The sequence below is a fragment of the Alligator sinensis genome, unplaced genomic scaffold (assembly GCF_000455745.1).
Source record: "Alligator sinensis unplaced genomic scaffold, ASM45574v1 scaffold906_1, whole genome shotgun sequence".
Taxonomy (NCBI): domain Eukaryota; kingdom Metazoa; phylum Chordata; order Crocodylia; family Alligatoridae; genus Alligator; species Alligator sinensis.
Window position 1 is genome coordinate 196,918 of NW_005842560.1, and position 20,984 is coordinate 217,901.

Genomic DNA, 20,984 nt, shown 5'->3' on the forward strand with positions numbered 1-20,984 from the left:
CCCAAAATTCTCTGTAGCCCCACCTCCCAGCACCATCCATGTGCTCCTGCCCACCCTGAGTGCAGTCCTGGCTTAGTCCCCTCACTAGGAAGAGACTAGTGCAGCCCCTGGCCCTAGCCTGCAGTGGACAGCCCTACCCTCATCCCATGCACACACCTGGGGGGCGTATGCCTTCCATGCCTCCCCTGGGGGTGCATGCAGCAGCGGGAGCCAACCCCCCTGCACACCTCACACTCCTTGGACAAACTGCCAGCAGTTCCATCCTGCATCCTGCCCTGGCTGGGCAATGCCTGCCCCTGCCACTGCCCCAGCCCCACTCCCTCCCTCACTGTGGGGGCCTCAGGCTGCTCACCCCTCCACTCTTCCCCTTCCCCTCCCCCACACCCCTTTCACTCCTGCAGACTTACTGGCTAGATGCTGCTCTCCAAGATTGCTGGACTGCATTCCTGGCTGCATGCATGCTGTGCTATGCTCATGCCCACGGCGTTTATCAGTGATATTATCGGCCACATTGGCCAGAAAAAAAACTATTGCCGATAATGTCAGTTTTCCTTTTATCGGTGATGATATGATATGGACTGATATATCGGTGCACCTCTAATCAACACCAATTCAGAGCAAGTCCCTAGGTGTTCCAATCCTGTCCAAGGTCTAGTATGATCCAAGCTGCAGCTGTGCGGGGAGCCCTGAACTCCACTGAAATCCCCAGTCATTTAGTCCTGGGTTCTGCTCCTTGGTGTCAGGGACTTGTTTTTGACCTGTGACTGTCTACAGTAAACAATCCTGTAGGTACCTGGTTGTAAAATAGGTGCTTTTGATTGCATTTTGGAACCAGCTAACTGTCTCCATTAACTCCATGGGATGCAAGGCATTTAACTATACTGATCTGGATTCCCCTCCCTCCTGGAACAAAGCACCCAAATTAGGGGCAGTGGAAAGCCCAAGGGCCCATTAGATAATTTATCTGTAACTCCCATTGCCTAAAGTTCCTAAGTCCCATAGACTTTCAATAAAACCAAGGCCCAGTTTTTCAATGATATTTAGATACCTAACTGCCACTGAAAATAACAGGAGTTAGATACTTAAGTCACTTCTGAAAATGGGATGCAGACTTCTAAGTCACTTAAGCACTTTTGAAGTTTGTACACATTGAGAATGGAGAGGACATCATTTCCAAAGACCTTTGAGCATAGATTTACTTTTGTCATGACTTACTTTAAAGATATATTTACAAATTCTCTTCTGACATATGCAGGTAGGCTGTGTATTAAATGATGCTATTTTACAAGTGCAGAGAAGTTTAGTTTGAGGCTTTTAAGTTATTTAGAATATATATAGGATCACTTAAAATACTATTGCCTGGGAGGCTCACGATATTTGGAGGCAGTATACACATGTGCTGAGCAATGCTGATACATTATGAATGATGCTGGCACACGTGTTTTAAAAAAACACTTCCTTCGACAAATATGAGTAAGTGCAAGCAGACTAGCCAGGGGAAAAGCATGTGTGCCCCTGCCTCTTTTTCTACGGAAAACCAGAGATTAGCAGGTGTTTGATAAAGAGTAAAAATAAATATCAGGATATCTCACAGGATTGGTACCTGGGGATGGCAGTAAGTTTTGGCAGATGGCTAAGCACAGGCTGTTTATAGTTCTGGCATCTACGTTTTAAGAAAAAGGAGGCTGATATATTGCAGAAGGTGAATGGGGGAAAAAAAGCCACAACAGTGATTTGCAACTGGGGAAAATGCCTTTCAGTGAGACATTTAAAGAGCTCAATCTGTATAGTCTACCGAAAAGATTAAAAGGTGCCTTGATAACAGGAGATAAGTAATGCCTTTAGGGGAAGAAAATGGCATGAACCAAATAGGCTCTTTAATGTAGGAAGGCAAAGCATAACCAGAATCAATAGCTGAAAGCTGAGGACAACATATACAAATAAAAAAAAAATAGGCATATATTTTTAACAGTGAGGGTGCTTATTCACTGGAACAAAGTTATTATACTATATGGTGGATATTTCATCTCTCTGCTTTCAAATTCAAAAGTAGATATCTTTCTGAAAGACACAGTATCCAAATTATACCTTTGTTAAGCCTGAGTTCTTGGGCTCCAGACAGAGATAAATGAGTGAAATTTAAGGGGTTGTCCCATATAGGAAGTCTGATTACACGATCAGATGATCTGTTGTGGCCTAAAACCCTATGAACTGCTGCATAGGGTTCCCACTTTTATATGAGCGAATGTTTTTAAATGATGTGTGATTAAGATTTCAAGTGTGTTATCATAATGAAATGCAAATGTAATATGAAATCATTTTGAAAACCATATTGGTTGTACCTATGGGAATCTGGAGCACACATCATTAAATACGTATTAATACAAGCATGTTATGTATTATGTAGTGGACTTTAGTATTGTGAATTCAGAACGCTTAAATGTAGCAGGAGGAAATGAAAAAAATCAGCTCAAGCAACAGAACCAAGGCAGGAAAACAAAATGAAACACCCTCAGCCCCTGCCCTCCTCAACCCCCACCACAAAACAATCCACCAACGTGAAAGCAGGGGCTGAATCTGAACGGAGCAAGAAAAAAGGAATGGTCCGGTTGATCCCTGACTCACCTTGATTAATATGATTGCAATTGTAATAGTTGTTTAGCACCTTCGCAAAATCATCAGGAGTATTTAGCAGTCCAGGCACCAAAATCCAATCAGCCAGTCATAATGGAAAATCTATTTCTGTCTCCCCAAATTGCTTTGAATTACTTGAGGAGACCTGAGTCAAAGCATGCAAAGCTGGCTGATCGGTGCTCAGGAGCAAACTTCTGTGATTTGGACGGGGTAACAAGTAGTTGGGAAGTAAGGTTACCGACCTTGGTCTAAATATTACCTTTTCCCAGCTGTGCAGTACAGCTTGTCACATGAGAGATCAGAGTAAATACATGAAAATCTTCCAGTTGTTAAGACTGGGTATTTAAACGATCTGGTTCCTGAGAGGCAACAGAAATGTCTGAATTTCTTATAGACAAAGTCTAGTCTTTTCATAGATCAATAATTAGCATGACATGCTCCCTTCTGAGTGGGCTTTTATAGTCTCAATTGAAACATGCTGAATACGGGTTACTATAGCGACAGTTGAACTTTGGAATAAATGTATTTGTCAGTAAATGCAGGATGGTCGTATGGAAACCACTGAAATATATCTTTCAAATTCAATCTGTGGTATTAAAACCATAGGAACAGCCTTACATTTTAAACTAGAAGATGAAGCCCCATGACAGAATGGGTAGGAAATGAAGACTGGAGGCTGTATAATTTCCTAAATAGGATGGATGTCTGCTGAGAAAATAATTAGCTCAAAGATTAACATAGTTTTTCTAATTATTAATCTGCATTAATATTAAATCTCACTCCTATCTTTCCTAAGACTCTAAAATGGCTGCTTTGAAGTAGATTTCGGATGCATCACATAGAGAGACTTAAAAATGAGCCATTAAAAGCTCTTCTTGTTTATGCTTCAGAATGACTCTAGCAATCATGCCACAGAAACCTGGCTCTTTGTACTCAAGACAGACAAAATATGTGCTACAGAAATGATCTACATTCCCTTGTATGATATATTATGAACAATAAATGTTGTGAATGGCCCATAATAATTCAGAACTCTTGGGGATGTGATATTTTTTTATTAGACCAACTAATAGTTGCAGAAAAATGTCTTTATTTGCAAACTTTCAGGCACACGTGCCTTTCCTCCAGCATAGGAGAGTGCAAAGATTGTAAAATTTCTCCCAGGTGGAAATGAACATTCATATTTCACAGGAGAGCTGAAAGATGGTGTAAGATCTCCTGGTTGGAAAAGTTCATTTTATGCAAAATAGGCTCTGATAAAAGCTGGGGCAGCCTTTTTACCTTAGAGTTGTCTGATGGCAAGCCGGACATTGAATTATGCTTCTTTCTTGTTATGATGTTTCATAGTTCACAGGAGGATGGTGATGGAAGGCTCTCGTGGGCAAGACATTTCTGTTGTGTTGAGATTGCTCTGTGAGCATGCAAATTTGGCTCGAGACAAAAGGCTGGAGCAAGGGTGTCAGCTTTCTGGGGTCGAGATGTTAAATTTTGCTTCCTTTCAGGTTTTAAGGTGTTGAATTTTGCTGACTTCTTGTAAAATTATGAAGTTTTCATTTCAAAACAGATAATTTTGAGATTTTCCATGTTTCAGGAATACAGGTTGCAGCTACACAGCTACAATCTGTATCCCCATAATAATTCAGGCACTCCTGCTAAGAGTATTTATAAATGATTATACCGCTTGCTAAAATAACGTGGTTCATAAACTGGTGATATGGTATAGACAGTGCTGCACATAATAAACGTTATTCGACACCTTCCAGGAGAATTTTGCCATTTTTAAACTTCCAAGCTTACATTTTCTCATACTAGGGATCTTCCTCAAGATTTGTTTTAATTGCTTGCTTGCTTTCTTTGAAAGCTGCAGCCAAAATGCTTTGGCTAGGCCTGAGGACATGGGCAAGGAAACGTAAGTCGATTAAATCACTACAACCATTTGGTTGAGGAGCTGTAGTGCCCTGATGCATTAAATCAAGGACTTTAGTTAGCAGTTGGGTGGCTCTGGCATCATGGAAGTGCCTTTCATTTTCCCTGTGAAAATGCACCCAGATTTGGCTAAATGATCAGACTCTGAAAAATTACATTTTCCCTAAGCTAAGTAGAGATTTATTAGTATTTCGCACATGAATTGATAAGAGATTTTATCTGTACTGGGATGGCAGGGGCTAAGACTCTCCCTGCAGTTTCTCATCCCAGCTCCAGAGTCCAGTGTGTCACTGGGCATTAGGAACCGGCTGTGCAAACAGACAATACATTTCTTCTGGAAGAAAGTCTTTCGCCTGGGGATCCTACAGATGTGCAAGTCCATTGTCCAGTGAAGTATGCAACACAAAATGTGCTAACACATTTTCCCTAGACAACGCTGTGTTATGTCTGTAAGTTAATCATGGGTCATTCAAGTTAATGGTGAGTCTTTCCAGGGACAAACGTGTCAGGCTGTGTGATCTCATCAGCCACTACTGGCAGAGAGGCAGCCCGGAAGGAGTACATGTGTAAAATAATGGTGCCCCTTGTGTAATGAGATGCAAGGTGGAGAGGGGGTGCAGAAGCAGGTCCTTAGGGGTTGGAGGAGGAGGAGGGCTGGCAGCACACATGGGTGTAACAATGCAACTGGGAACCCAGGGCAGATACCACACACAGGAGCAATGAAGACTTCTGGGTGTCACTACTGCCACTGGTGTGATCATGTAGCAGCCATGGCAGCCTCCACCCCCAGCCACCAAATCAACACCCGAGGTGGCTTCCCCCATAGCCCCACTCTGGTTAATTCGCTGGCAGCATAAAAGGCTTGGAGTTGTAAAATCAATTAGGACCCCCCCCCCCAACTAATTTAAAAACTAATTAAGTTTACAAAGCCCAGTTCTTAAATGTTACCAAATGCTGGAATTAAAGTTAAAAAGTGATATTTAGCACCCAAAAGCAGTTGACTCTTCTGATAATTTGGACTTTGCCTTGGTATCCTCTAGGTAAAACAAAAATAATACCAGTGACACTGTAGTAGCATTCCTAAAGGTACTATGACAAAAGCATCATAGAAAAGCCCATAGAGAAATTAGTAATGCTTTATTCCTTGCAGTGCTTGAATGCTATGCACTAAAATGCTTTTTGCTTGATGAGGATAAAAAGCAAGACTCAATATAGTTTATTAGACTAGCTGAGTAGTTGGAAAAAAGTTCTTAGCAAGCTTTTGGGTATAGTCACCCTTCTTCAGGCACAGGAAGTCTCTATGCCTGAAGAAGGGTGATTGTACCCAAAAGCTTGTTAAGAACTTTTTTCCAACTACTTGGTTGGTCTAAGAAAAGATATCATCTCCATTCAAAGAACCTCCCCTGCCTATGTCCTTAGACCGACACAGCTTCAGCCAAAAACCTAGCAAATTTTAAGCATTTGTTAGTGAATATTCACAAAAAGAGAACCCTGAATTTTCAGTCTTGGCTATTTCCAGTCTTGGCTGGCAAGCTGATTCTGGGGGCTGAGCTGAAACAGAAACCCCCGGTGAAAGAGAGTTCCCGCCATTCGCGTGCAAATTTGTGTCTCGCTATTGGCCAGTTCTAAATTATTCTTACGTGGCGGCTAGTGATTGGCTTGCTAGCTGTATAAAATTCTGTGCGACTTCCGCCCAAGTCGGAGAACTTTGAGCACGCTGCAGAGTGCCTTTAAAGATTCCTGACTTGTGGCTGAGCTGGCAGTCAGCTTTTCCTTCCAGTGCTAAGCAAGTAACACTCTTACAGGAGAAGCTTAGGCATGAACGGGCACCACCACTTAGTTAGTAAAGGATGAACAATTTATACAGTGTCTTTTTTAAATCTCACTAATTTGAATTCATCCCTGTTAAGTATTCAACTAGGATCCTTTGAATTATGAACCTATGCACTGGGTACGTAGATAAATTCAGCAGAACTGAGAACCCCTATTACCATGCCAACGACACAAAATCTTGGACCAATTTCTAGCCTGGCATAAGCAGACATAACTTTGTTGACCTCATGTGAGTTGAACCTACATGCAGTATTGCTGAGTGAGACAATCGGTAAAATTTTAAAAATCACCTCAGTTCTTAGGTCCCAATTTCAGAAATGCCTAAAAACTTGTGGGAAGTTAATGAGATTTTCACAAGTGACTCAGACACTTGGGAACCTAATCCTCACTGCAACTTAATGGAATGTAGGCTCCTAGGATAAGTACAGACAATCAGAAAGCTCATGGCTGAATCAATTCAGTCTTTGCAGGTTAGTCTAAATTGAGTAGATTGAATGGATAAGCAAGTGAACAGACATTCACTTTTGATTCCAGAAATACAGCCACATGCCTAGAGTGGTCCAGGCCACAAGCCAGGGGGCTCTAGAGAACGCCTCCCTGCTTGACTGGAAAGACAGCGTGGGCCAAAGCTAGCTTGCCCACCCTGCAAGGGTGCAAAGCATCCTGGGATGCTGCGGGACATTGAGTTAACTTGAATCTGGAGGTAATCTGGGAGAGAAGTTCAATAAACTGATTTAACCTAAATCAGTTAAGTCTGATACTACATCCATCCAGGTTTATCTTAAATTGGTTTTAGTCATTTTGAAAGTGGCTTATGTGCACTGAACTTCTGTTGTATTACAGATCTGAACCGGTTTCTGATCACTTAGGCTGAGTACAAACAGTCAAGAAACCCGAGACAGAATCGGTTCAATCTAGGCAGCTTCCTCTAAGCTGTGTAGGTTGAACCAATAACCAACTGAACTGACATTCAATTTTCAATTGGGAAAGGCAGGGGGAGGCCTGCAGTGACCCAGGCCAGTAGGTGGGGGGTGCTAGAGCATCCCAGCCTGCTGGCTATTGCTAGCCCAACCAAGTATCCCCAGTTAGCTCCCCAGTACATGCTCCCAACTCCCTGATGTCCTACCACAGGGGATTAAGGACCCCCCTTGTCCGAGCGCTGACCCACCTTGGGGGAGCCTCCCCATCAGGAGGTTTCCCCCAGCCTGGGCTGTCTAGCTCAGGCAGCTCTAGGGAGCTGAGGGGAATCTCCCCTTCCCCTTTACAGCTGCTGATTGCTTCAGCCCCTGCCACAGGAGGGAGGGAGAAGGAGTCCTCTGGGCTGGATGCCTGCCCGTGCAGCCCAGCATGGGGGCACCAGGGAGCCCCTGCCTTGGGGAGCTTCCCTCCACTCCAGCCCAGGGTCTCCCAGCCCTGGGGCAGCCCCAGTGAATGGAGGGGAATTCTTCCCCTCCCAAACTACAGAACTGATTGCCTTAGCCCTGGAAGTCTTAGGGATGGCCCAGGGAAGCTTCAGGGAGCAGAGGGAAATTATTCCACTCCCCTGCAACTAATTTTGCCTGAGACTTGCAGCAGCTGAGGCAAAACCACCTGCAGAGGAGTGGGAGAATTTCCCTCCACTCCCTGAGGCTCATGCAGCAGGGGATCTGGGGATCAGTTTCCCTGCCCCCCTCCTCCCCATGGGCTGATGGACACAGGGAGGAAGCAGGCTAAGCAGCAGAGAGGCAAGGCAGTCCCTGCCTCACTGGAGCAGACAGTGTAGCCTAGGGTTGCAAAGCATCTTGGGATGCTGGGGGATTGTGAGTTAACTCGAACAGGAAGGGATATGGGACAGAAGTTTCATTAACTGGTTTGACCTAAATCAGTTAAGTCTGATCCAACCATGTTTATCTTAAATCAGTTTCAGCCATGTTGAAAGCAGTTTATGCACACTGAACTTCTGTTCTGTTACAGGTTTAAACCAGTTTCCGATCACTTAAACCAGTTTGGCTAGGGGCGGACATTCAAATAGCCTGAGCCTGAATTGATTCAATCTTTGCAGGTTAGTCTAACCTGGTTAGGCTAAATCACTTTGTAAACATGAAAGACATCCCAGAAATGCAGGGACATGCCTGATGTGGCTCAGGCTAGAAGCTAGGTGGGGTGTGGTCAGGCTCGGGCAGGAGCTCTGATTATCTGCCCCCCTCCTCCATGAGCTGCCCAGCAGGGAATGTTATCATCCTTAACTCTGGGTTTATCAACTTATTAAGAAAACAAAGCCTCTCTCCATTAATTGAGCTCTTCTTCTTAAACAGCTCTTCCAAGCAAGGACATTAAGCTACCTGTTGATTAGTTCCAAAAAACCTGTCTGCCTCTGTCCTCTCTTCTTACAGCATGGAATATAGACAGTGTGTGGTCTGCTAGGTAATGCTGAGGTGTCTGTGTAAGGCAGAGGGGCCGGGGGAATAATCCCTGCTTAGTAGGGAGAAGCCAGGCAGATGCTCTGACCTGCAAGTCTATGTTGAGCTGCAGCCAGGGAGCAGAGGGGAGGGACCAGCCCTGCAGTGGAGCAGAGAGCCCTGCCCAGCCCAGAGAGCATGCTAGGATGCTGGGAGTGTCTGGTTTACCAGCAAGGGGTCTGGGACAGATATTGCATAAACCGATTTGAGCCAAATCAGTTAAGCCTGATACTACATTCAACTAGCTTTATCTCAAACCAGCCCTTTTCAAACTGGTTTATGTGCACTGAACTTCCATTCTGTTACAGATTTAAACTAGTTTCTGGTCACTTAAACCGGTTTATGTGTAATGTCTGTCCCTAGCTTTTATGTGTAACTTCTGTTCCTACCCTTATATTAGTTTATGTGCAATTTCTGTCCCTAGCCCTAAGCAATAAAAAGGTGAAAGTAGTTAGGCATTGCTGTACCTACATTTTTATGTGCCTGGCCCCACAGCAGAATTTGCAGTCCTAAGTTAGATGCCTAAATCCTCAAAGACCTGAGCAAAGCACTTCGTGTTTGAAAGATTATCTAACAGCTCTCTGAACTACACAGTTGGCTTAGTAAAAGATCTTCCAACAATACTTGCCGCTCATAAAATCTCAAAAGAATTACTGGGAAGAGTAAATTTACCCCAGAATGGGATTTACAATAGCCAGAACAGGGAACACTGGGTCAAGAGGAAATATGGAGGGCAGGTGTATGTCTTCATCTGCCTTTCTCTGGAGCTTATACAGCTTACTGAAGACTGAGTAGATGCTTTTCTCGACTTGGGGAGTCAATATTCTATACATTTTCCTGGAGGAGGCCTCTAAGCTCTTTCAAACAAGCGGGTAGGGAGCCACAAAGGCAGCATGCTAGGAAGGGCATCATATAAGATAGACTGTAGGAAATCTGGTCATCTCACCAGATGGTAAAGCTGACATATTCAACAATTTCTTTGCCTCCGTATTTCTGAGGAGGGACCCGGATATCTCCCCCACTGGCCCCCCCGAGGGCCCTGTGGGTGGCACACACAGGCCTAGGGTTAATGAGGACCTTGTCAGGGAACTTCTGGAGGGACTAGATGTATTTAAATCCACAGGTCCTGATGATCTCTACCCCAGAGTGCTGAAGGAACTAGCAGGGGTCATTGCAGAACCTCTGGCACAGCTCTACGAGCACTCATGGCACTCGGACGATGTGCCGGAGGACTGGAAAAGGGCCAATGTGGTCCCCATCTTCAAAAAAGGGAGGAAGGAGGACCCAGGAAACTATGGGCCCGTGAGTCTTAACTCAGTCCTGGGGAAGCTTTTTGAAAGAATTATCCTGGCATGTGTCCAGGAAGGGCCAGGAGGGGAGGTTATGCTCAGGGGCAACCAGCAAGGGTTCATTAGGGGCAGGTCTTGTCAAACCAACCTGGTGGCCTTCTACAACCAGGTCACAAAGTCCTTGGATGCAGGTCTCTCAGTGGATATAGTCTTTCTGGACTATGAAACTATGAAATACTGAGGACTTGACCCAAGTTGTTTTTGAAAAGGGGAGTTTGAGCAGTTTTCAGACTTTCAACTACAAAGGAAACCAGGTTAACAGGATACGAGCATATGCGCATGTTATAAGCGGGTGGCTAATGGATCACTGGAAATATTGCCAAGAATCACAAGTCAGTTTTCTGAGTGGAGTTTGAAAATATCAGCCAGGCATGCTTTACATTTTAACAACCACATTGAATGAACCGTGGTGTAGACAGAAGCATAAATGGCACGCCAGGGTCTGAAATTAAGTATAAGTGGTGGAAGTAGCTTAATTTTTATCAATTTGGCATTCAGTTTATTTGCAGAATGGGAGTTGTTTGTATGCCAAGAAGAGGCAAAGTTATAATAAAAGCTATCAAATTATAGCAGTGCCATATAAAATGGGTGGCTGAGTGACCAGGCTTCATTTCACGCCCTTCTGATGCCTTATTTCCTGTTTCCATCTTCCCCCACAGTCTATTTTTTTCACCCACCCAGTGACAGTCAGGTAAGTGCAAATGCATTTTACCATGTCCACCCATTTTAGACCATCTAGCCCCTACCCAGTGCATAATTTAACTTCTTTTTGCGCCCCAGCTGATTTTGGCCCAGCAACTTTTACGCATATAGCACTCCTTTATATGAAGTCTGATTTTGACTGTAAATCTCCATTTCCAGGATTATTTTTGAGCAACACTAAACAACTCATTAAATGGCTCTTTTTTGAAACAGCACATGTGAAAACATACTAGAACACAATTTGTTTTTTCTTCCAAAGGAGTCACATCCCCATATTCACCATTTTGTCTAAATACGGTAGCTGAGGGCCTGTTTATTATCTTACAAAAACAGTGCTGTTAGTATTGTGAGGAAACATACTAGCTGAAGACTGGGGAGGAAAGATACTTTTGAGCCGTTCAAAGGTTGAGACTCCGTGAGCTGTTAAAAATTAATTGGCTTGCCACACTCCTATAAAGAAATCTTGATGGCTAATTTTATTTTAAATTGAAAAAAGTTCAACTTATGAAAGTCTTTCCTGCAAGGAAAACCATTTTCAATGACATTTGCAATTAGTGCTTTTCCAGAGCCCAGAGTATATCAGTATTCCTACTGTGATGAGGGATCTATACATATGCATATCATTTTTTTCTATATTTAACTTCTCTTATTATAGATTAGCAAACATATATCTAATTCACTTTAGATAAGACCAGGCTCTGTAGTAAGCTTTATCTTCCTGGGACTGAAATAATGAGGGGTGCTACAAAAGTTGCTAATTTATAGGAGAAACATTAAAATTAAACCCTTGTTGAGTGGATAAACATATCCTTCTGTCAACCTGGGCCGAATAACTAATTTCAGATGCCTTTTTACCCAAAGGGATTGTCATGATGGGCAAACCTTTGGTTTCTTGTTCTTGAAAAATGTTTGTAAAGGGCATTTTGATTTCTTTTCTCCTATTGCCTTTTGGAATTGAAAGGAAAAAAAATCACTGTGTCCTTTAGTCTCTGTACATTTGAAAATAGCATGTCAGAATCACGCCACCTTAAGCACTTGTTCTGTGAAATATAGATACAATTTGCATAGACATCAACAATCATGCATACTTAAGGCATTTAAGAAAAGTGATCTCAGAGTGACTACAAATCTGAGGGGATGTATTGTGGCTGGGTACACTTATGACAACTGAAAGATTAGAGTGGATTCATTTGCTGTTTTTGGGCAACACTCTCATTTACTACAGTGAAAGCAAGACTAGGATTGCCGAGAATTAAGGACTAGATCGGTGTTAAATGAAGGTACTCAATATTTTCCATTTATGGACTCTTAGGGTGTAGACAGATGTAATGCTTAGAAACATGCTGGAAAAATCAAATGCACTGGGCAAATCAAGTACTATTTTGAGCCAGTCCTTCTTAAACCAGTTTAATTTTGTGTGCAGACAGAGAGTATCCCATGCTAGTGTCTGTTCAGTCCTCCAGGCATCCCACACTGCACTGATCCTCATTTCCCCAAACCCATGCAGGGGAATGGGGTTGCTCTGGGATGTAATCAGAACCCTATTCCCCAAATATCTATGGCCTACAGAGACCACAGTCTGCAGGGGTGAGGAAGCAGAAAGCCCTGAGTCAGTTTTACCTCCCTGCTAGGGACCCTGAGTGGGGATCCCAGGCTTTTATGGGGTGAAAGGAGTAGTCAGAGTTCAGGAGAGGGGAGAGGAGCTTAGTAACCCCTTGCTTGTAAGGCTAGGTGGTTGTACGTATAACAGTAAACCCCTGTCAATTGTTGGGTGGTGGCAGGGGTAACAGAGCCATTGCACAATGGGCACTTGATAGAACCGAATGGTTGTTAATTCCATGCTCAGTGTGAAGCGAATTAGCCCAGTAACTGCTACTTGTTCCTCACCCTCTGTGCTACACTCTTGTAGCTAGCCCTGCTCTGCAGGTTTCACCTTCCACGTATGCAATCGCTAGCAATGCAAGGTGACTGAGTGGTTGGAAATGCCAGGGAATTTTTTTTTTGGGTGGGGGGGAAGGAATCAGAGCACCCAGGCCCCTGGGAACCACAAGCAGGGGTCTACACAGTCCCTTGGCACCTGGCCACCCCACCACTCCAACCCCTTGCCCCAATCTGGGCCTTTTTATCCCTCTAGAGGAATCGTATGTAAACTCTGAGCCCTGGAAGCCATGATAGTCTGGGTACTCTACCATCTCTGGTGGCATTTTGGCAACAATGCAATCCCTAAAAGATAAAGGCTCTAGTTAGAACCCTTAGCAGATATAGGTGGACACTTCTGTCCAGGGCCAAGTGTGAACTGGTTTCCAACCAATGCCAGTCGGGTCAAATCACAGAGCTCACCCAGGGGATGAAGGGAGAGAAGATGACAGGTACATGTTCACGACACAAAGCGCACTAAAACTTAAATGTTATATTCATAAAGATGGAATTCTCCTTTCTCCAGAGGTCTATAAGACAGGATCTATCTATGTGGGGACACTCAGAAAAGTTAATGTAAATTAATGAAAGATGTAAAAATCAATGTGGCTACAGCAAGCTAAGGACACTTTCCTTCTGAATGAGAGCATGACTTCAAACCTTTAGTTCATTTGCTTTAAATTTCATCCTGTAGGGATGGCCATAAAGTTTCCAGTGGCACCAGCTGTGAGTGCTTTCTTTATAAGTCTTTAATTGCCCATAAAATCCAGATAGAAATCTGCCCCTATTATTCCAAGAGTAGGAACATTTTCAAGCGGTGAATCTACATGTATAGTTTACTGTGGAGTAGACTAATTAGCTCCACAGTAAAGTGTCACTGTCTATGTGCGCACTGGTATTAGGTGCAGCAATCTAATTAACTCCAGTGTAAGATAGTACAGTTGGGGACAGTACTATCTTATGGTGGAATAATTAACTGTGCTGAGATACATGTGAAGCTGCTGACCGCAGAAGGTCTTAGAAAAGATTATCAAAGAGACCATTCTTAACAGACTGGCCAATGGCAACATCCTGAGGGATAGCCAGCACGGGTTTGCTGCGGGTAGGTCTTGCTTGACCAATCTCATTTCCTTCTATGACCAGGTGACCTATCACCTGGACAAGGGAGAAGAGATTGATGTTATATATCTTGACTTTAAAAAAACCTTTGATCTGGTATCCAGTGATCACCTCTTAGTAAAACTGGCTAACTGCAGCCACACCGCTATCCGCTGGCTGGGGAATTGGCTCTGTGGTCGGACCCAGAGGGTGGTGGTTGATGGAAGTCAATCATCATGGTGCCCTGTGACCAGTGGGGTCCCCCAGGGCTCTGTCTTTCGGCCTATACTATTTAACATCTTCATTAATGATGTGGACATTGGTATCGGAAGTGGACTGGCCAAGTTTGCCGATGACACCAAACTCTGGGGTAAAGCATCCACACCTGAAGACGGGAGGGTGATCCAGGCTGACCTTGCCAGGCTCTGGAAATGGGTGGACGAGAACCTGATGGTTTTCAACACCAAAAAATGCAAGGTTCTCCACCTTGGGAAGAAAAACCTGCAGCATCCCTATAGGCTCAGCAGTGCTACGCTGGCTAGTGCTATGGATGAAAGGGACTTGGGGGTCATGATTGACCACAAGATGAACTTCAATGTGATACTACTGGTAGTAAAGCAAGCAAAATGCTTCTCAAGTAAATCCCAGGATGTCATCCTCCCGTTGTACTCAGCCTTGGTGAGGCCGTAGCTGGAGTACTGCGTCCAGTTTTGGACTCCACAATTCAAAAAGGATGTGGAGAAGCTTGAGAGGGTGCAGAGGAGAGCCACACACATGATCAGAGGTCAGGAAAGCAGACCTTATGAAGACAGGCTAAGAGCCATGGGACTTTTCAGCCTGGAAAAGCGCAGGCTCAGGGGTGATCTGGTGGCCACATATAAGTTCAACAGGGATGCTTACCAGGATCTGGGGGAATGTCTGTTCACCAGAGCATCCCAAGGAATGACAAGGTTGAATGGTCACAAACTCTTCCATGACCATTTCAGGCTAGACATAAGGAAGAAATTTACTGTCTGAGCCCCCAAGGTTTGGAATAGACTGGTGCTGGAAGTGGTTCAAGCACCTACTCTGAACACCTTCAAAAGACATCTGGATGTTTATCTTGCTGGGATCCTATGATCCCTGCTGACTTCCTGCCCCTGGGACAGGGGGCTGGACTCGATGATCTTCTGAGGTCCCTTCCAGCCCTAATGTCTATGAAATCTCTGAAATCGAGTCTGCTGCCAGCCCAGGCTAGCTTTGCCCCAGCTCAGTGCTGCTGCACCTGGGAGCAGTGTACTCAGTTCAAACAGCTGTGGAGTTCATTACTTCATATTCATTGCTAATGTAGATGAATCCAAGGTAAGCAGCATTTCTCAAGATCCTAACTGTCTTGTGATATTTCGAAATCTAATTATGCACTTGATCACCTAGCTTTAAAATGAGGTAATCTGTGACACAGTTGTGCAAGAGTTCAGTGAGAAAGACTATAACCCCAAATCCCAACAGAGAGTTGGAAATTATAATGCATTTAACCCTACCATTTTAAATAGCGCATACAGCCAAATTCTGGGCTGATCTGTACCTTGAGCATTGACTTCAGGGTGAGAAATACATAATTGTGTTGCATCTACATAATGATTCTCTTCTTCCTTTTTGTTTAGGACTGACTTCTATAGAATACTGGGAAGGGGGTAAAGCCATGTGAAATGTAGCCTGTTATGTCTCTTCCCTAAACGTGAAATAGTGTTTGCTTTCTGTTAAACCAGCAACAAAGTAAGTTGCAAATTGATATGTGGCTTCTTACACTGATCCAGAATCAAATGACATCAGTTTATAGCAAGATGGCATCCAGCCAGCACAATGGTCGGTAATTACAATTGTAATTAGAACATAACTCTTCTGAGTTCAGTGACAGTAGCAGACTGTCATTCCTTACAAGCTTCTGGATTGCTCACCAAAATGGCAATTTTGCCTTTGAAGGCAAGAACTTTTTTTTTCTGAGACAAAAGCCACAATCAGAAAAAGACGTGATCTGACCCCAGTACTGTGAGGTACTAAGCATGTGCACTTCAGTATCTACCAAACTCAACAGCTATTGATAGCACTTGCCAGCTCATAGCATCTAGATCTAAACAAGGTCAGAAAGTGATGGATAAGGACAGGGCTCTTTTAATTGTTCAGTATAGAACCAAACTGCTTGACTCTGTTATGCTCAGTTGACTGCAGCACTACAGAAACTAAATTTACTCTCAAAGGATGGCTTCTCAATTGTAAACAAGACAACAAATCCACGCAGCAGCAGCAGCCATATCTAAATCTAATGACAAATTGCTTTCAAACCCCATTGAATCAATGAGAGTTAAGGGCTGGAAACCTACACAATGTCCTAGAGAGTAATGGGCAGCAATTCCCTTGGAACTATAAATTACGACTTCTTTTGGTCTACCACATCCATCATAAAAAGGAAAAGAATGCCAAGCCCTGATTTACTATAAACCATGAGCAGATAAGAGAAATTTCCTAATCTGCCTGCTTGAGTGGCTCTGCTCTAGCAAATGTAGAAAAACAGTAAATTATTCACTTGGAAAGTGATCCCATAGACTGTATCCTAAGTACGGCACTTAATTCGTTTGCAGCTATTGTGCTCAGTGAATGTATACTGGAGTAGAAGAGGTCAGCAGCTTCTGTGTTCCTGAACAAAAAGATTATTTTGAACTGGTTTTATTTAAATCATAAACAGAACTGCAATTTAATTGCATTATTTTGTAGGAGGTCAGGCTCGATTATCATGAAGGTCCCATCTGGCACAGAGAATCTATGTGCCTCTATAGTTCCCTCTTTCAGGGACCAAAGAATTCAAAAGGTTGGATGAGGCTGTTTCACAAAGTAATGACAATTTTGAAATAGAACCATTTTGTTTGCCACAAGCATTTACTGGATCATATCACTTGTCCACATAATCCTAAACAATCGGTGTGTTCAACAATGAAAGCATTAGTGTTCCCCACTGCTGTGTAGTTTCCCACTCATTGCACACAAAATAGTTTTATTTCAAAATTGCAATTACTTTCTGACTCATCCTCATGCATATAAACAGACTAAAAAGTCCCCTTGTCTCCCAGAAAAAATAAATCCTGCACATGTGGGAATCTGAACACACAGGCTAGGGACAGAAATTAAACATAAACCTGTATAAGTGATCGGACACCAGTTCAGATATGTAACACAACAGAAGTTCAGTGCACATAAACCATTTTCAAAATGGCTGAAACCAGTTTAAGGTAAACCTGGATGGATGTAGTATCAGACTTAACTGATTTATGCTAAATCAGTTTATTGAACTTCTGTCCCAGATCCCCTTCAGATTCAAGTTAACTCTCAGTCCCCTAGCATCCCAGGATGCTTTGCACCTTCCCTGTAAACCCCCCACCCTGGCAGGGTAAGTGGGCTAGTCCTGGCCCAAGCTGTCTGCTCCAGCCAAGTAGGACGGCATGCTCTAGCACTCACTGGCCTCTGACCTGGGCCACTGCAGGCATGTGGCTGCATTTCTGGAATCAAAAGTGAATGTCAGTTCACTTGCTTATTGGTTCAATCTACGAAGCTTAGACTAACCTCTGACGGTTGAATCGATTCAGCTTCGAGCTTGACTGTTTGTACTTAACCAAAAGAAAAAGAGTGGGACTGAAAAGGACATTGGAAAACTTAAGGCAGTAGGTGCTCTAATGATGGTGTTGGGGACTTTTCTAAAGGAAAGGAAGGATTTTGCTCTGAAGTGCATCTTAATGCATGCATTGTAATGCGTCCAACAATAATGCTATGTAAATGGTAACTGAAGATCTGGCTAGTGACTTGTGTCATCCTGCAGCCTGATTTCTTCACAGCTTTAATTTTAAAGGGTCACTGGCCATTTTTAGGAAGTGGCTACTCAATATAACAACAAATTGGAATCAGTGGAGAAAACCCATAGATTTTCTTGTATTTTAGGTCAAGTGTCATTGATTCCGTTGTATTGTGGATTAAGTCCCCTTTGCTCAGCAATCACTTTTTGGAAGAAAAGTGATTACGTTGTCGAGAAAACTCTGGATTTGTCTTTATTTGGTAGGTGTAATGGGTTTTACCTTCTGTTAGCCTGCACTGTGTTGTAACCTGTCAGTTCTGTGTTCCTGGGGAACCCTGGCACAGTACCCAGCCTATCTGATGCATGAAGGACTGCCCTCACCTCGCCTCTGTCTGAACCAGAACAGATCAGAAGAAGAGCTTACAAAAAGAAATGAAGATACAGTGAGAAACACACCTAAGCCCCTCCGGATAAGGGAAAAAAGATTACAGCAACTTCCCCCCAGTCTCATATACATCGGAGATGGGAAAAAGATGGTTCATTCGCATCCAGAGTGGAGAACAGAGTCCCAAGGCGAGGACTGCCCTGAACTCTGGGACCAGAGAAGCAGGGAAGCACTGCATGATGGGGGATCTCTGCTCCAGATGCTAATTATCCCACACCTGTACACATCCTGCTCAGCATTTATCAGACCAATTCTAGTGATAAATCCTTTATCAGGTACCCAAAAATACTGTCTCTGCCTGATTGCATTGTGAGCTCCCTCTGAGCAAGATCGCCCAGAGCCAGGAATAATCAGTTCCTATTGTCCAGCAGAAACAAATCCATTGTTCTCCCTTGAAATATTGTTATGTCCCTATAAGAACCCCCACCCCAGCTCAAGTCTCTGTCCTGGTGCTTGGATCCAAAACCTGCACCAGTTCCACTGTGAATTTACCGTCTCCTTTTCTGCCTGGAATATCTTCTCCCATCATACTGGGGGCTCTGCCGGTCAACAAACACCTGGGAACCGTGGAGTGGTGAGACCCCAACTCTCTCTCTCTACCTCCACCCTTCTCTCTCTATTCCTATTTTGTTTAAGCCTACTTCCTAAATCTCAGACTTGATTTAATCTTTCTCTCTCTCACTCCAGGCATAGCTTTCTAAACCTGACTTTTGCTGATCAAACTTGAACAAGCCCACTTCCTAAACCTCAGACTCAGTTTAATCCCTCTCCCTCTCTCTCTCCCTCTCTCTCTTACTCCAGAAACAGCTTTCTAAACCTGACCTTTGCTGATCAAACTTGAGCTAGACTTCCCCAAATACCTAATTGAAACTGTGTAATATTGTAACTGTTTTGTTTGTTTTTCCTTGTATGGCCGTTACTACTAGTATCATCATAAGTTTCATATACCTGGCAATAAAATAATGTTTATAGCCAAGCTGGTTGCTATACTCTTTCTCTGAATCTCATTTACTTTTCCTTCTCCTCTACTGCCCCACTTGCTCTGCAGCAATGCTTCTTTTACCTAAGCCAAAGATCCCTGTAAAGTCCAACATCCTGTGGGGTCTGCTCATTAAGGGAATTACTACCAGGATACTTGTGACAAGAGATCGGGAAGGGGGGGTGCTGAGTTTGGGACCTATGAGGGTATCAAATGGACACCCAGCCTGACTCAGATGTGCTCTGTTAACCCACGTGCTTGTGTCTGACTGTGTTTTATTGTTGCCCTGATGAACTGAGTCCGAAGCATATAAGGGTGTTAGCCTGTACATGTTGATTGACTCGGCCAGCTCTGATGCGTCCTATTAATCTGTCTGTGTGTGTATGTGTTTGACTGATTTGGTGGCTCGAGGAACCCAGCCCCATTGAAACTGAGTCCTGCAAGATAGCTCCACTGGGGTGAGGACTTGCAGAAGGGAGAGATACAGCTCCGTATAGAAACACAAGTAACACAAGCCGCACATTGATATACTTACAGAGACCCCAGAAACATACCCCTAATAAATGAGTGCACCCCAAAAAGACGGGCAAATCTGGTAACAGTGTACAGTCATTTATACTGTGTAAGTGGGTGTAAAAGTGTTCTCATTTGATAGGACTTACACATGCTCTGCACCAATGTAAATGGTTACATAGAATGCAGGATAATGAAGAATCGGGCTAATTGGCCCTGAAGAAACTGTGGGTCCACTGTTGGGAGTTATACTTGTTTTCTTTGAAACAATTTAAAAAACAATGTAACCTGTACAACTGGGGCCTTTTAAAACTAAAACACTGCAAAAAAGACAAACAAACATATTCCCTCAACACATTTTTTAACAGGAGATATGGAAAGAGAATTTTAAAAGGGGAAAAATATCCTCTTTGCTCTCTGATGGACCTCTTCAGTATTGGATTTATGAATGGTATATAATGGGATTTATCTTAGAAACACTCAATTAACCTTCCACAGTAACAGCAGTCAAATGGGTTATTCTGATTTCATAGAAGACTCTTCTGAAAATTAAGGATTTGGGATGGGAAAAGGGACTCATTCCACTGTAACAAAGAAAGATAAGGCCTGAATAAGCAGAATGGTACTTGGATGGCATTATTTGGATTTTTATTTAATTTATTTGCCAGGTTTTTTTTGATAGCAAGTATTAGAGAGAAAAAAACATACTCGCAGTCTCTAGTCATCAAGATGGTAGCCACTGATTTTTCTAGGTTTCCTAAATTCACTGCTGATGAACCAGGATGAATGGTAGAAATCACAGCAACTATACCAGAGGCATTACTAATTTGATTGCATGTTTCAAGTCTTTTCTCATCTCCTTTTGCATCTCTTAGCATTCTGCCCATGAATGATTCATGCCTCCTGAGGCTGGGCGGGCACAGCAACACCATGCAGGTGACGGCGGCAGTGTCGGCAGTGGGGGCACGGCAGCGGCAAGTGGGCACTGCTTGCAGGTGGCCACGGTGACATCGGCTCCAAGGGCAGGCCGAGTGGGGACCACCTGCAGGCAGCTGTGGTGGTGTCGACGGCGGGGGTGGGGTTGCAAGCAGCAACCACCTGCAGACACCAGCGGGAGCATCAGCAGCGGCCAATCTCAGGGGGGGCATGTGCCCCCCGTGCCCCTCCTACGTGTCACCTATGATTCTGCCTAAGTGTACAAAGAACCACTTCTTTCTCCCTTGCTGCCCTACAAAGAAATGCTGACCAGGTTTAGGTGTCCCTATTTCTGACAGTCTTGAAAGCATTCTTTTGCAAGTAGGTCAATAAACTTTAGGCACATGCACTCTTT

The 20,984-nt window shown here is 43.6% G+C and overlaps 1 protein-coding gene across 1 annotated transcript in view; it reads right to left on the minus strand.

Moving 5' to 3' along the window:
* The window catches only part of LOC102376729 (disks large homolog 2), a 519,043-nt gene that overhangs the window by 54,031 nt on the left and 444,028 nt on the right, over positions 1-20,984 (minus strand). The gene's annotated exons all lie outside the window — the stretch shown is intronic.